At 41.7% G+C, this 15,989-nt stretch overlaps 3 non-coding genes across 3 annotated transcripts; 2 read left to right on the forward strand and 1 right to left on the reverse strand.

The window, feature by feature from the left end:
• The first annotated feature begins 1,094 nt into the window (after window positions 1–1,094).
• Window positions 1,095–1,182, forward strand: trnay-gua. The gene is given in 2 exon segments: window positions 1,095–1,131; window positions 1,147–1,182. It is a non-coding gene; the product is annotated as a tRNA-Tyr (tRNA).
• Window positions 1,183–2,672: 1,490 nt separating this feature from the next.
• trnay-gua lies at window positions 2,673–2,760 on the forward strand. Its single transcript is given in 2 exon segments — window positions 2,673–2,709; window positions 2,725–2,760. It is a non-coding gene; the product is annotated as a tRNA-Tyr (tRNA).
• Window positions 2,761–10,460: 7,700 nt separating this feature from the next.
• Window positions 10,461–10,548, reverse strand: trnay-gua. Its single transcript is given in 2 exon segments — window positions 10,461–10,496; window positions 10,512–10,548. It is a non-coding gene; the product is annotated as a tRNA-Tyr (tRNA).
• Between the last annotated feature and the right edge of the window lie 5,441 nt (window positions 10,549–15,989).

The following is a 15,989-nucleotide window of genomic DNA, read 5'->3' on the forward strand; positions in this document are numbered from 1 at the left end:
GTCGTACTTGGTTTTGGGGCCGCAACCTGGTTGAATCGGGTCACGGCAAAACTGACGAAAAGGACATGCTCACACCAATTGCAGCGCAAGTATTACTGAGCATACAGGAAGAGAGGTTTGTTTTGAAGTGTTTGGATAAGGCAGGGTGTACCCCTGAACTTTCTTCCATTCAACACACCTCATATAACTCAAAGTTTTACATCATTGCTGCAGAACACTACATAATACGGCTATGGCTCCTTCTGAATGAGAGAAAATTGAGACCAAGCAGACGTGCGTCAGAGGTTGCCATGATATGCGATGTACAGTTAGATCTGGCAGTAAGGTGTGAACTTGGATGAGTCGGTGAACGGACCTCCTAACCTTCTTATCTCCCTGTACCAGCAATACAGTTGTCATAAGCCTTTGTATTAAAAATAGACTTTGCCTAAATAATGAATATCCGGTAACAATACATAGTTTTCTGACATCTACTTTCTGTGGCACATGCAAATGTCATCAATTTCATAATTTTATTTTGGTTTTGTGACAGAGAGCTTCAACCATTAGTTACATTTTAACTTTTGATTTAGTCATTTTTACAGTTTATTGTATTTGTCGTTTTATAGATCCCTGGCAAATGGTTACCCTACCGGAGTTCTCAGTCAATGCGTCCTGCATCCTTCTATGCCTGCTGTTGTTAAATTGAACAGATCCATATTAATCCTTTTGTGTTTCCCCTCCTTTCTGGCTGATCTGCATTCCAGATAATTATGCATTTCGCTTGTTCACAGACACACTCGATCTGTCTATTTGACAGACTAAGAGGGGGGACTCTGTGATTTTATAGTGCAACAGACATTGTAGGGACAAGCAGACTGCCTAGAAAGGTTCCGGTTTGAGATGGAACAGAGGACGCACAGATAAAGTAGTTAATGTGAATGAAGGGTAAAACATTAAAGGACAACTGTGGCAAAGTCTGTAGTTGGCCACCTCAGGTCTGTCGACTTAGGGGCGTAATTTGGGAAGATATTCCGGAACATGCATCCAGAATAGGTTTGGTCTACGCCTGGTGTGTAGATGGGTCTCACGGCTGAGGGGATGCTGTCCCTCAGCCTTCGATAGCTCAGTTGGTAGAGCGGAGGACTGTAGAGAGCATTAGAAGATATCCTTAGGTCGCTGGTTCAAATCCGGCTCGAAGGAGAGAGTTTTGTCAAACTACTGGCAGAGATAGCGGTAGGAAAAAAAAGCCACTTCATGGCAGTCGTCCTTTGTGAGCCCTTTCCGCAAAGTCCTAAGGGATTTTGTTTGTGCTTTTCAGTAGATTTTAAAGCTCTAACTGTGTTTTTCCTTTGAGTTTTGGTAGTATTCTTTAACATTGGTATGTTGTGTCTGCAGCTACCATTGTCACAGGATGCCAGTTTAACTTTACCTTAAAACTACAGGAGTGCAATGTGGATACCTATATCAGGCACGTACCTTTGTGTCTTTCTAAACATTTTGCAGCGATATCAATGTCTCTGAGTGAGGTAGGGCAGAAAACAGAGAGTGCATTTAAAGACATGGAGCAGGGCAGTCGTGATCGTATAGTGGTCAGTACTCTGCGTTGTGGCCGCAGCAACCCTGGTTCGAATCCGGGTCACGGCAAAACTGACGAAAAGGACATGCTCACACCAATTGCAGCGCAAGTATTACTGAGCATACAGGAAGAGAGGTTTGTTTTGAAGTGTTTGGATAAGGCAGGGTGTACCCCTGAACTTTCTTCCATTCAACACACCTCATATAACTCAAAGTTTTACATCATTGCTGCAGAACACTACATAATATGGCTATGGCTCCTTCTGAATGAGAGAAAATTGAGACCAAGCAGACGTGCGTCAGAGGTTGCCATGATATGCGATGTACAGTTAGATCTGGCAGTAAGGTGTGAACTTGGATGAGTCGGTGAACGGACCTCCTAACCTTCTTATCTCCCTGTACCAGCAATACAGTTGTCATAAGCCTTTGTATTAAAAATAGACTTTGCCTAAATAATGAATATCCGGTAACAATACATAGTTTTCTGACATCTACTTTCTGTGGCACATGCAAATGTCATCAATTTCATAATTTTATTTTGGTTTTGTGACAGAGAGCTTCAACCATTAGTTACATTTTAACTTTTGATTTAGTCATTTTTACAGTTTATTGTATTTGTCGTTTTATAGATCCCTGGCAAATGCTTACCCTACCGGAGTTCTCAGTCAATGCGTCCTGCATCCTTCTATGCCTGCTGTTGTTAAATTGAACAGATCCATATTAATCCTTTTGTGTTTCCCCTCCTTTCTGGCTGATCTGCATTCCAGATAATTATGCATTTCGCTTGTTCACAGACACACTCGATCTGTCTATTTGACAGACTAAGAGGGGGGACTCTGTGATTTTATAGTGCAACAGACATTGTAGGGACAAGCAGACTGCCTAGAAAGGTTCCGGTTTGAGATGGAACAGAGGACGCACAGATAAAGTAGTTAATGTGAATGAAGGGTAAAACATTAAAGGACAACTGTGGCAAAGTCTGTAGTTGGCCACCTCAGGTCTGTCGACTTAGGGGCGTAATTTGGGAAGATATTCCGGAACATGCATCCAGAATAGGTTTGGTCTACGCCTGGTGTGTAGATGGGTCTCACGGCTGAGGGGATGCTGTCCCTCAGCCTTCGATAGCTCAGTTGGTAGAGCGGAGGACTGTAGAGAGCATTAGAAGATATCCTTAGGTCGCTGGTTCAAATCCGGCTCGAAGGAGAGAGTTTTGTCAAACTACTGGCAGAGATAGCGGTAGGAAAAAAAAGCCACTTCATGGCAGTCGTCCTTTGTGAGCCCTTTCCGCAAAGTCCTAAGGCAGTGGTGCTCACACTTTTTCAGCATGGGAGCTAGTTTTGAAATGACCAAGTCAAAATGATCCACCCATTATATTTATTGAGAAAAATATATTGAGGATTCTTACAACTTATTTTGATGTATAACCACATACGTATGTTGAACAGCACAACATAATTATGTACATTCTTTGCCATTTTCTGAGTTCACACTGATGACTTGCACTGACAGTAGCTGCTGAAAGCCAGCCTCAAGCACATTTCCAAATGCTCATCAGTCATAGTGGAGCGGTACTTGGACTTAATTATCTTCATGTAGGAAAAGGCTGACTCACATAAATAAGTGGAGCCGAACAATGCAGTCAAGAAAATAGCACATTTCCTCATGTTGGGATACTTTCCCTCTGCTAGTAAGTACCTTAAAACTACAGGAGTGCAATGTGGATACTTATATCAGGCACGTACCTTTGTGTCTTTCTACACATTTTGCAGCGATATCAATGTCTCTGAGGGAGGTAGGGCAGAAAACAGAGAGTGCATTTAAAGACATGGAGCAGGGCAGTCGTGATCGTATAGTGGTCAGTACTCTGCGTTGTGGCCGCAGCAACCGCGGTTCGAATCCGGGTCACGGCAAAACTGACGAAAAGGACATGCTCACACCAATTGCAGCGCAAGTATTACTGAGCATACAGGAAGAGAGGTGTGTTTGGATAAGGCAGGGTGTACCCCTGAACTTTCTTCCATTCAACACACCTCATATAACTCAAAGTTTCACATCATTGCTGCAGAACACTACATAATACAGCTATGGTTCCTTCTGAATTAGAGAAAATTGAGACCAAGCAGACATGTGTCAGAGGTTGCCATGATATTGAATTATTAGAACCACTACCCATTCCTAAATGCCCATGTTTGGGAATGGGTAGTGGAATGACTACATTCCTAAGGGAATGTAGTCATTCCCTGAGGACTCCCATCCTCTCAGGGAATGACTACAATCCTCACTGTCATCGACAGGTTCTCCAAATCCTGCCACCTCATCTTTATTGGCAAGCTGCCCAACACTCTACAAACAGCCCAAATGCTTATTAAACATTTCTTCAAGCTCCATGGTATCCCTTACGATAACCTCTCTGACCGGGGTCCTCAGTTCATCTCTCAGGTGTGAATACTTCTGTTCGGTTGTCGGTGCCAGTTACACCCTCACCTCCTGTTATCATCCACAGACCGACGGCCAGACATAAAGAATGAACCAACAACTGGAAACCATCTTCATCATCCCCCACCAATTGGAACAACTACCTACCCTGGGTTGAGTACGCACCTCACTCCCACATCTCCACAGCAACCAGTCACTGTCCTTTTGAAATAGCTCTGGATTATCAACATCCACTTCTCCCTCCCAATGAACTCCATATCCCAGTCACCTCATTCAAAAATATATCACCTGCTGCCAACAAACTTGGAGATCAACTGTCACTGCTCTTTAACGCACCGCTGAACAGAATAGGAGGTTTGCTGACCGTCTTCAAGTTCCTGCCCCTGATTATCATCCCGGTCAGAAGGTTTGGTTATCTTCAAAGGACGTTCTCTCCAACCCCTCTGCCAAGAAGCTAGCCCCCCAATTCAACTTAGTTGTTGCTGACAGGTGGGCGTGGTCCCACACCTGCAGCTCGTTGAGACTGCTCGGATGAGCTTAGGAAGAGCGTTAAGTCTGTTAAACAGTCGTGGTCTGCCTAGGCCAGTCCACATCTCTGTAACTTGATATTTTGATTCCTGATTCTAACCTGTCTCCTGGCTCCCTCAAATTGTTGAGCTCTGGATCGCTCGCCCGCCTGTCTTCGTGCTGGCCTCTGAATCTCTGCTGCTCTGATTCTGCTCTGGCATTCCCCTCGAGCCCCCTCTTTACCATCGAGTCACAAGAGATATCTTCGCTGGATTCTTTCAGCTGCTCCCCAAACCTGCCTCCACTGCAGTGCTGCTCGGGCCCCCGCCTAAGTCCCACTTGTCACTCAGCCACCTCCTCCCATCGGAAAGCTATGAGTTACAGAACCCATTCCTCCACACTCCCCGGATAGGTTATCCATACTTGGCGATAAGTAGAACAGCAACAGTGCAGGTTTCTTTTGCTTTTCTTAGTCTAAATCAATTTCCTCTTTCCTAACTACTAACGTTCCGAACTGACCTTATTTCTTTTTAGTCAAATAAACCTCTTAAACTGCTCCTATTTTCCCTGTCTCCTCACTATGATGGAAAAAACATCTAGAGAAAAAGTAAAAAAATATCTTAAATTATGTCATGTTCGGCTGAACGTATTTAGCCCACATGCAGACCACACATGGCAACAGGGATCAGTTAACTGTTTATTGAGTTTGAGAGAGAAAATGTTAGCAACTGAGTCGACGAGGAAGCAACAGCACCGGGACCCGTTCGACTTCACCGGATGCAGCAACCTAACCGGGGGAGGACGGAGCGGACTCAGGCTCTGATCGATGGAGTTGGTGGCGAGTGTCTCAGTGACAGGTGGGGCTCGGGCTTGAGGGTGACAGAGCTGAGCTTACTTTCCAATGACCCGGGGCAGCTGGAAAAACCAGAGTGGCTCGAAGCACCTTGCTTGGAGCCGGGAGAAAGGGAGGACCCAGTGGGAGCTCAGAACCTGGAAGAAAGAAGCAGAACCGGCAGAAACTGCATGGCCCTGTCGGCTGAGTCCTGACAAATTAAGACAATGCAATGGTGTTTTCTTTTTTTAAGTCTACATTTTCTTGTTCCATATGCAAAATATTCTTTTACCTCCTTAATCCAAGATAAAATGCACTTTTTTTAAGAAAAAATGACTTATCTAGATTTTTTCCAGTGTACCGTATTTTCACGACCATAAGGCTCACCGTACTAAAAGGCGCAGTCTCAGTTATGTGTGCCATTTCTGTATTTTACACACACATAAGGCGCACCGGACTATAGGGTGCGTTTGTTATATACAGGTACATGTCCTCTACTACCTTTAAATAGCTCTACTGCGTATTTAAAAATACAGCGGGAGCAAAACTGAGTATGATTGTGCTTTATTCATGTATTTATTACAAAGTATTAATCAAACCTGGCTGCTGGCCGTGAGACAGACACATCGCAGATGACAGAGCTGTGATCACTCCTAAATTAACTTAAAATCTTGAAACCTGCCGACGGAATATGTTTGCTTTTATTGCCGGTATCCTGGTGCCTGCAGTTTAAATTATTTAGATGAAAAACACCTGCCAGCCACCGCGGTGAACCCGGAGGCTACCAGGCCTAGAGGCTGCTGATGAAGGGATTTCTACTGTCGGTGTACCGCTGGTATGAGGGAGTCTGAGCGCCTCCGACAGAAATAGTATAGGCACGATGATAATCTGGATAAACTGACTGCAATTATTAAGTTTTCAGGTGGACTTTCTCACTTAAAAACATATTAAAACTACTTTATTCCCACTGATCATAGCAAATATAGCTGCGAGATTTAGATTATTTAGATGAAAAAACACCTGCCAGTCGCCGCGGTGAAACCGGAGGAGAGCCGGCCCAGAGGCTGCTGTTGAATTAAGTTTTCAGGTGGAAAAATAGAGCGGGAGCAAAACTGAGTATGATTGTGCTTTATTCATGTATTTATTACAAAGTATTAATCGAACCCATCAAAGTCATCATCCTCTGTTTCTGAATTAAACAGCTGCGCCAAATCAGACATGCCAGTTTCCCCTTCTTTGCTGTCAGAGTCACTTTCCGTGCCAGGCGGCTCCTCAGAAATAATGCCTGCTTTTGCGAAAGCTTGAACAACAGCGCCAGCAGACACGTTAGTCCAAGCATCAACAATCCATCCGCAAACGGTGGCGTAACTTGCCCGGTGCTGCATTCCACTTTTCGTGAAACTGTGGTCTCTGTCTGTCATCCATCGCTCCCACGCCGCTCCTTACTTTGAACGGCCGGTTCACACCGATGTCGAGCGGTTGAAGTTCCTTTGTCAGACCCCCCGGGATAACGGCGAGCACAGAGTTCATTTGATTCACCTTTTTTTTCACATCGGCTGTGAGATGGGCACGCACGCAGTCACAGATTAACAGCAATGGTGATGCGTGGAAAAAAACCACCTGGTCTCTTCACATACACCTGCCTCAGCCACTCTTTCAATATCTCCTCATCCATCCAGCCTTTTTCATTTGCCTTAATATCATATGTCATCAGAGCGATGTGTCTGTCTCGCTGTCAGCTCCCAGATCAGCTTCTCCGATTGGTTGATGCGGCGCGTCCAGCAGCAAAACTTCAATTTTTCCATCTCATGCTGCAGCAGCGCGTTGGCGGCGCGCCAGATGCTTAAACGCTCCCGACGCGCAGCGCCTCCTGCTCAAAACGCGCTGCGGGACCTTTTGCTGCGCCTATACGCACATCAACCATTGACTTTGCATGTAAACATGCTGCTTCTGCTGCACCTGCTGGGTCCGGTTCACACCGATGTCCAGCGGTTGAATAACAGCAAGCACAGCTTAATTTGTTTCACCATGTTTTTCACATCAGCGATGGTGATGAGTGGAAAAAAAAACACCTGGTCTCCTTACATTCAGCCACTCTTTCTTCATCTCCTTAATGAGGTGGTCTCAAAAGTCACAGTTACAACACACATAGGGCGCACCGCACCAAAGGGCGTACCGCACATTTTGAGGGAAAAAAAAGACGTTTAAGTGCGCCTTATAGTCGTGAAAATACGCAATGTCATTATGTTTGAAGGCCTCCATCAAACAGCTTCCACACAGTGCTGCCAACTCCTCAGTAAGGAAAGTAGCTACTGGCTGTGCTATAAGATGATGAATGACATCATTACCTTATTTGCATAATCTGACACATGATGTGATGTGCATTTTATTGGCGATGAGGGAGAAAGAGCATTGTTAGTGAGAGACACACTACAAAGAATCAATGACAATGTGAGTAAATAATGGTAATTATTATCATCATTATTATTTTTAAACTATTAAGATTACCCTCCACACACACAGGCTGTGCTTGCCTGCTCACAAAAAGATACGGCAGGTTCAGCAATCCCGGAGCATGTGCGTAATTCATTTGCAGTCTGGACGATGAGGGTAAACATGCTGTGGCTCTGACTGCAGCCCTGAGAGGGACTCCTGCTGAAGCGGGAGAACGGGGGTTGGGACGGGGGAGGCGCCCGACAGCAGCACCTGCCGCTGGAGGGCAAGAGTAGAAACAATTTGTCGCTAGTCGCTTTTTTGAAAAAGAGTCGCTGGAGGGGTCGGAAAAGCCGCTCAATATATAGCGACAAAGTCACTGAGTTGGCAACACTTCTTCCACAGAAAAGATAAGTTATTCAGTCACTCTTTAACTTATTCATTAACTAAAGGAACATTTTACTAAAACCCTGTCTGTTCACTATGTTCTTAGTTTCAGTTTCAGAAGCCCTACATTATCAAAAGGAACAGTGTCCATCATTAGGAGGACCAGCTTCTACAGAAAAGATAAGTATTTCACTCACTCTTTAACTAATTCATTGACTAAAGCAACTATTTACTAAAACACTGTCTCTTCACTATGTCTTTAGTTTAAGATCCAAAGGACCTCCATCATCAGGAGCACCAGCATCCAAAAAAAAGTATTTCACTGACTATTTAACTTATGCATTAACTAAAGGAATGTTTTGCTAAAACTTTGTCTCTTCACTCTGTCATTAGTTTCAGATCCAGAAAGCCTCCATCATCAAGAAGAACAGCATCCTCAGAAAGAATAAGTATTTCACCAAGTTGTTGACTGATTCAGTGCTTAAGGAATGTTTTACTAAAACCTGTGTCTTCACTCTGTCATTAGTTTCCCATCCATAGGGCCTACAGCATCAGGTGGACGAGCATCTGTAGAAAAAAATAAGTATTTAACTCACTCTTTAACTCATTCAATAACTAAATTAATGTTTTACTAAAACCCTGTCTCTTCACTATGTCTTTAGTAGCTGTTCCAGAGGTCCTGCAACATCAAGCGGAACGCAATCCACAGAAAAAATAAGTATCTTTCTCATTCTTTAACTCATTCAATATTAAAGGAACGAAGCCATATTTTACTTTTACTGTAGTTTTAAGATAAAAAATAAACTGGCATCCTGTGAAAATGGTTGCTGCAGACAAAACACATTCATGTTAAAGAATACTACCAAAACCTAATGGAAAAACAGAGCAACAGTTTTAAATTGTATCTCTGTGGGTAGATTTAGGGGGTTCCGCAGCAATGATGTGAAGCTTAGTTATATGCGGTGTGTTGAGATAAGAAGCTCAAGAGGTCCATTCACCAACTCCTCCAAATTCAGACCTTACTGCCAGATCTATCTGTACATCGCATATAATGGCAACGTCTGACGTAATGCTATTGCTTAATTTTCTCTCATTCAGATGGAGCCATAGCTTTATTATGTAGTGTTCTGCAGCAATGATGTGAAACTTTGAGTTATATGAGGTGTGTTGAATGAAAGAAAGTTCAGGGGTACACCCTGCATTATCCCAAACACTTCAAAAGAAACCTCTTCCTCTACACTGGGCAATATTTCTGCTGGAATTGGTTTTAGCATGTCCTTTTAAACAGTGCTTCCGTGAAAAAGACTGCAACCCGGGTTGCTGCGACCACAACGCAAAGTACTGACCACCATACGATCACAGCTACCCTCATCCAAGGTCCACAAAAGATGATTGCCATGAAGTGGCTTTTCTCCTACGGCTATTTTTGTGGGTAGTTTGACAAAACTCTATCCTTCGAGACAGATTTGAACCAGCGACCTAAGGATATCCTCTATTGCTCTCTACAGTCCTCCGTTCTACCAACTGAGCTATCGAAGGCAGAGGGACAGCACCCACTCAGCAGTAAGCCCCATCTACAGACGAGGTGTAGAAGAAACTTTTGCAGAATGCCTGTTCCGGAACATCTTGCCAAATTGGGACCCTACTGTACGTCGACAGACCTGAGGTGGCCAACTATTGACTTCGCCACAGTTGTACTTTAATGTTTTACCATTCGTTCACATGAACTACTTTATCTGTGCGTCGTCTGTTTCATTACAAACTGAAACCTTTCTAGGCAGTCTGCTTTACCTACAATGTCTGTTGCACTATAAAATCACAGAATCCCCCCTCTTAGTCTGTCAAATAGACCCATCGAGTCTTTCTGTGAACAAGCGAAATGTATAATTTTCTGGAATGCAGTGCAGCCAGAAGAGATGAAACACAAGAGGATTAACATGGATCTGCTAAATTTAACAACAGCAGGCAAAGACAGATGCAATATGCATTGACTGAGAACTCTGACTAAGAAATGTTTAGAAAGACACAAAGGTACGTGCCTGATATAGGTATCCACATTGCACTCCTGTAGTTTTAAGGTAAAGTTAAACCGGCATCCTGTGACAATGGTAGCTGCAGACACAACATACCAATGTTAAAGAATACTACCAATACTCAAAGGAAAAACACAGTTAGAGCTTTAAAATCTACTGAAAAGCACAAACAAAATCCCTTAGGACTTTGCGGAAAGGGTTCACAAAGGACGACTGCCATGAAGTGGCTTTTTTTTTCCTATCGCTATCTCTGCCAGTAGTTTGACAAAACTCTCTCCTTCGAGCCGGATTTGAACCAGCGACCTAAAGATATCTTCTAATGCTCTCTACAGTCCTCCGCTCTACCAACTGAGCTATCGAAGGAAGAGGGACAGCATCCCCTCAGCAGTGAGACCCATCTACACACCAGGCGTAGACCAAACCTATTCTGGATGCATGTTCTGGAATATCTTCCCAAATTACGCCCCTAAGTCGACAGACCTGAGGTGGCCAACTACAGACTTTGCCACAGTTGTCCTTTAATGTTTTACCCTTCATTCACATTAACTACTTTATCTGTGCATCCTCTGTTCCATCTCAAACCGGAACCTTTCTAGGCAGTCTGCTTGTCCCTACAATGTCTGTTGCACTATAAAATCACAGAGTCCCCCCTCTTAGTCTGTCAAATAGACAGATCGAGTGTATCTGTGAACAAGCGAAATGCATAATTATCTGGAATGCAGATCAGACAGAAAGGAGGGGAAACACAAAAGGATTAATATGGATCTGTTCAATTTAACAACAGCAGGCATAGACAGATGCAGGACGCATTGACTGAGAACTCCGGTAGGGTAACCATTTGCGAGTTATATATAAAACTACAAATACAATAAACTGTAAAAATGACCAAAACAAAAGTGAAAAATGTAACTAATGGTTGAAGCTCTCTGTCACAAAACCAAAATAAAGCTATGAAAATGATGACATTTGCATGTGCCACAGAAAGTAGATGTCACAAAATAAAGTATTCTTACCGGATATTCATTATTTAGGCAAAGTCTATACGTCATGTCATACAAAGGCTTATGGCAACTATATTGCTCGTACAGGGAGATAAGAAGGTCAGGAGGTTCATATCATGGCAACCTCTGACGTACGTGAAACTTTGAGTTATGTGAGGTGTGTTGAATGGAACACCCTGCCTCATCCAAACACTTCAAAAGAAACCTGATGATCTACTTCATTCTAATATCCATTGACCATAGCTCTAAAACTCTGCCAAAAACAGTTTGAGTTTTGGTGGGCCTGGTTTCAACATCATACATGATGGATGCACTGCTAATTAAAGCCAAAAAGACACTGAATCAAGACACTGATCATTTGCAGCTGACCTCTTAAAAATCCTCCAAAATCATCAGCAAAACTGAGTAAAGCACATTAAAGCTGTCTACCTTTACTTTCATTTTCATCTGAAGATATTTTATCCTGAATCAGTTATCAGCCATCTTCAGTTTCTTAGACCCAAAAATAAAACTTGAGTGTTTTTTTATTTCAGATGAAGTCATTCAGAAAAAGTGTTGCCACACTATGCCAAAATGGTACAGTAGCGCTCCGTCTGCATTTTTTTCATTTGAAACATCTATAACTTCTCAACAGTAAACTTACTTCATCTGTATTTTTATGGGTAGGCTTAAAACTTTCCTTTTTGATAAAGCTTATAGTTAGAGTGGCTCAGGTTATCCTGAGCTATCTCTATAGTTATGCTGCTATAGGCTTAGACTTCTGGAGGACATAGGGACCCCCATTTCATCATTCTGCTTCATTCTATCTCTATTCTCCCAATCTGTAGAGTCTGTTAGTTCAATCTCTAACATAATGCTCTCTCTGCTTTTTCTCATAGTAGATTTGCTTCGTCTGTTCCTTTTTGGCTGTGACACCATCCCGGAGAAAAATATTAGCTATGCTGCTGTCATCAACACCCTTGTTTATAGACGCTGGAGATCAGCCTGTTTTCCAGTGTAGTCTGGTTTCTCTGACTGTGGGCCGGATTTATCAAGATCCAATTTTGCGTGCAGTAATTTGCGCTCGCAAACTGGAATTTTGCGCGAGGGGCTGAACCATGGTTTGCGGGTGATTTAACAAGAGTGATTGCGTAACTGGTGGCAGGTGCAAAACTGTTGGAGACGCCCTATTTAAATGATGGTTTTGCGCGTTTTGTGGTTTGCGGCAAAGTAGTTTGTAGTTTCTACAAACTAGTGCATTAAGAAATTTAAATCTTACAGTGACACCCAACAAAAAAAAAAAAGAAATATATATTAAGAAAAAACTTTGGCAACCTTTATTCCCTAAGGTGGTCTGTGGCTGAATTTCTACTTCACTGCAGTAAAAAAACAACAACAAAAAAAACAGGTGTTTTGTATTGGCCTGTAGAAAAATGCACATACCAAATGGCTCACAATGGGACTGTGGATGAGATTACTGCGCGTACGCATCCCTGCAGCATTTGCATGTTGCTCCACAGGCGCAGGGGGGGGGGGGGGTCGGGGTTCTCCGGTAGGGCGTCAGGGCGACATGGCATTTAGAACGTCGGACAGCACTTCTGAAAAACGAGATTGGGAGATCCCAGCTCTCGCTGCAACCATACGCTGGAATGACCCAGATGCAAAAAAGTGCAACGTTGCAAGGAGTTCTGTGAGATCTGGTACTGCGTGGGTCCTCCTTGTGGCTGGCTCCAAATCCATTCGGAGTTCCCCCAACAGCTCCAAAATGGCAATGCTGGATAAACGATATGTTTTGATGATCGTTTCCTCGTTCATTCCAAAAATATTCACACGGAGTGAAAAAATGCGTTCTCTGCGTCTCCTTGCTTCATTTCGATGTCTCCTTCTTGCGACAATAACCGCTGCCATGTGTGCGCAATTACGCATACAGACCATTTGCACCTTCTTTTGAAACGTGTTAAATATAGAGTCAGATACCGTTAGCAAAATTGCTTTCAGGTTTGATAAATCACTTTGCGAGTGTTAAATTAATATATTTACATGTTCTCCTCCCACAAGACGCACTTTTGCGTGTAAACGCCCCATCTTGCATATTCATTGCAGAAAAAGTACTAAATGGATAAGAGGCGCTATTTAGCACGTTTTAAAGACCAAATCCTTTTAGCACGCTGTTGATAGATCAGTTTGTACATTTTTTAGCGTGCGCAGTGAAATAGCTCACGTTTTTATACGCGCAAACCTTTGATAGATCCGGCCCTGTGTTTTTTGCAGGATGTGCTTCCTTCATCCTCTGACATGGGAGCTGGCTCGGAGCTCGTCTGCCTGGCTATGGCTGCCTTTTAAAGTTGCTTTTTGTATCGGCCTCGGCAGTTGGCCGCTCACACTGAGCCTGGTTCTGCTGGAGGTTTCTTCCTGTTAAAAGGGAGTTTTTCCTCTCCACTGTCGCTACAAGCATGCTTAGTGTGAGGGATTGTATTTGAGTCAATGAGTCGATGCAATCAAGTGGTTTTTCTTAGATAGGAAACTTTAAATAAATTGGACTGTATGATCTGGTGAGATGTAAAGTGCCTTGAGATGACATGTGTTTTGAATTGGCGCTATATAAATAAACGGAATTTAAATTGAACTGTAACCAAAAGTTGTTGTTGCACTTTATTATGTTTATTACCTTCATGACAGAATAAGTAAGAAATTGTGAATGTAAACGTCTTTTTTTTTTTTTTAGTTAGGGCAATGTTCACTTTTTGGCCATTTAAATCAAATTTACTCAGCCCTAAACTAATTAACTTTCAAATGTTCAGATCCACATATTCACCTAGGACCTGAATATTTAGCAGTTTAACAATATAACCCTTTATGTGTTCTAGTTTCTATGTAAACAGAGCTGTTAATTAATGGCTTTCTCAAAACTTAGCTGAAAAAGGACCATTAACCCGTGTGTTTCTCATGTAATGAAGTGAAGGAGTTTCTAGATGGACATTTTATCACCAGTCAAACATGGAAAACGCCTTTTACTGTTCATTCCTGTGGTGTCTAATTGCTGGGACTTTTATTAAACAAATCTTTTAAAAAAATATATAAATCAATCCACATCATGCATGAATAAATGTAATTGAGTCCCAAATTACCTTCTTGTTTAAAACCTTTGTCACAAATATATGTGATTGATGTGTGCATCAAGATTAGATTTCTGAGTGAAGCGTTTTCATCAGGACAGACATACAAAAGGCTTCTCACCTCATGCATTTATTCAAACTACTTTTTACATCAAAATTCTTGTTACAAATCGTACAGGAAAAAGGCTTCTCACCGTTAAAACTAAAAATAATAAAGAACATATTATTCTTTCTTGGAGTCCCATTTTCTAAACCATATTTCCCTGAATAATCTTCCCAACTCTTCCCTGTATTACTTGCTCTGTTAAAAGTTATCTAAACAGTATAGATTCTATTTTCCACAGTTTAATCATTAAACCTTCTTTCCACATCATATCATGAGCCTTTTCTCTATCTAGAAAGAATGCCTAAACACTTTTTTTATGAACTTTAGCTTTCATTACCTCATGCTGTTAACATATTGCAGGGCCCATAGTGTTCCTTCCTCTCCTAAAACCACTTTGATGCTTAGATAAATATCCATTGGATTCAATAAAAACGTTTGTCTTTCATGAACCATTTTCTCCGTGATTCTACTCCAGCATGTTGTAGGACCAACCGGCCTATAATGATCTGGTCTTGAACAATTCTTATCCCACTTGATCACGCCGTTCCCTGTATCTCTTACTTCTCTACTCAACCAGCATCTAAGCAAACATCACTGTTTTTAACTATAAGCTTTATCAAAAAGGAAAGTTTTAAGCCTAGCCTAAAAGTAGAACAATTTTTTAGAATCCAAGAGGTTTTAATATTTTGCTCAGTACGTTAATCTAGTAGCAATTACATTAATCGTAAACATTAACCACAGAAAATGCAGTAAAAAAAACATCTGTACAAAGTAGACAATAGTTTCTGTTGTAAACAAAAACTTTTCTTGAATAAAAATAGCAAGAAGAGGCCGGATGGGTTTTGCAGTACTTCCCTCCTGAAATTACATTAATTAGGTGTAGCTCCAATTAATACGGTGGAAATGTAATTAAAAACAAACAAACATTAAACTATCTTTTTTAAGTCAATCTCTGATTTATAGGTGATCAAACCGAACAAAAATCCCTTTAAAGCCTTGTTTTTTTTTATTTGCAAAACATCATGAAAAATCCATTTGAAAATCTTGATAAAGCCTTAAACTGTATAAAACCACATCTTGATAATGACTGCAGCAAATTTGTACTGAATCTATTGAAGCATATTTGTTCCACGGTTTTAGTGGACAGTGTGGCAGGTGGACCTGTGATTATGGCACAGATGTTTCAAATATTTTTTTTCTACATAAAGTCTAGTCAAAGAAATCTTTCTGCATATAAAAAGTTTTTCACAAGTTTGTGTTTTATTAAAATTTACCATTATACACAGCATATCTGTTATCAGAGTAACGTTTTCGAACACAGCGGATATAAAACACAAAACTCATGTATGACTTTTGGTGTAGTTGAGATTTCTCTAACAGCACACCTTTTATTATTACACAGGTGCTCTAAATCAGGCAGCAAACAATTTATGTGACATACAGCAGACCAATAAAAAAAATAAAAATTAAATGACAAATGAGAGCACAATAAACATGCATAATGTCAACAATATCAATAAAGTGAATTGAAAATCAGATCACTTTGTTCTTATTACAAGATACTGGGACTGTTTCAATAAGCAGGTTCAACAAAGAAATGAA

Source organism: Cyprinodon tularosa, unplaced genomic scaffold, assembly GCF_016077235.1.
Source record: "Cyprinodon tularosa strain WSP-4 unplaced genomic scaffold, ASM1607723v1 ctg1147, whole genome shotgun sequence".
NCBI classification, from domain to species: Eukaryota; Metazoa; Chordata; class Actinopteri; order Cyprinodontiformes; family Cyprinodontidae; genus Cyprinodon; species Cyprinodon tularosa.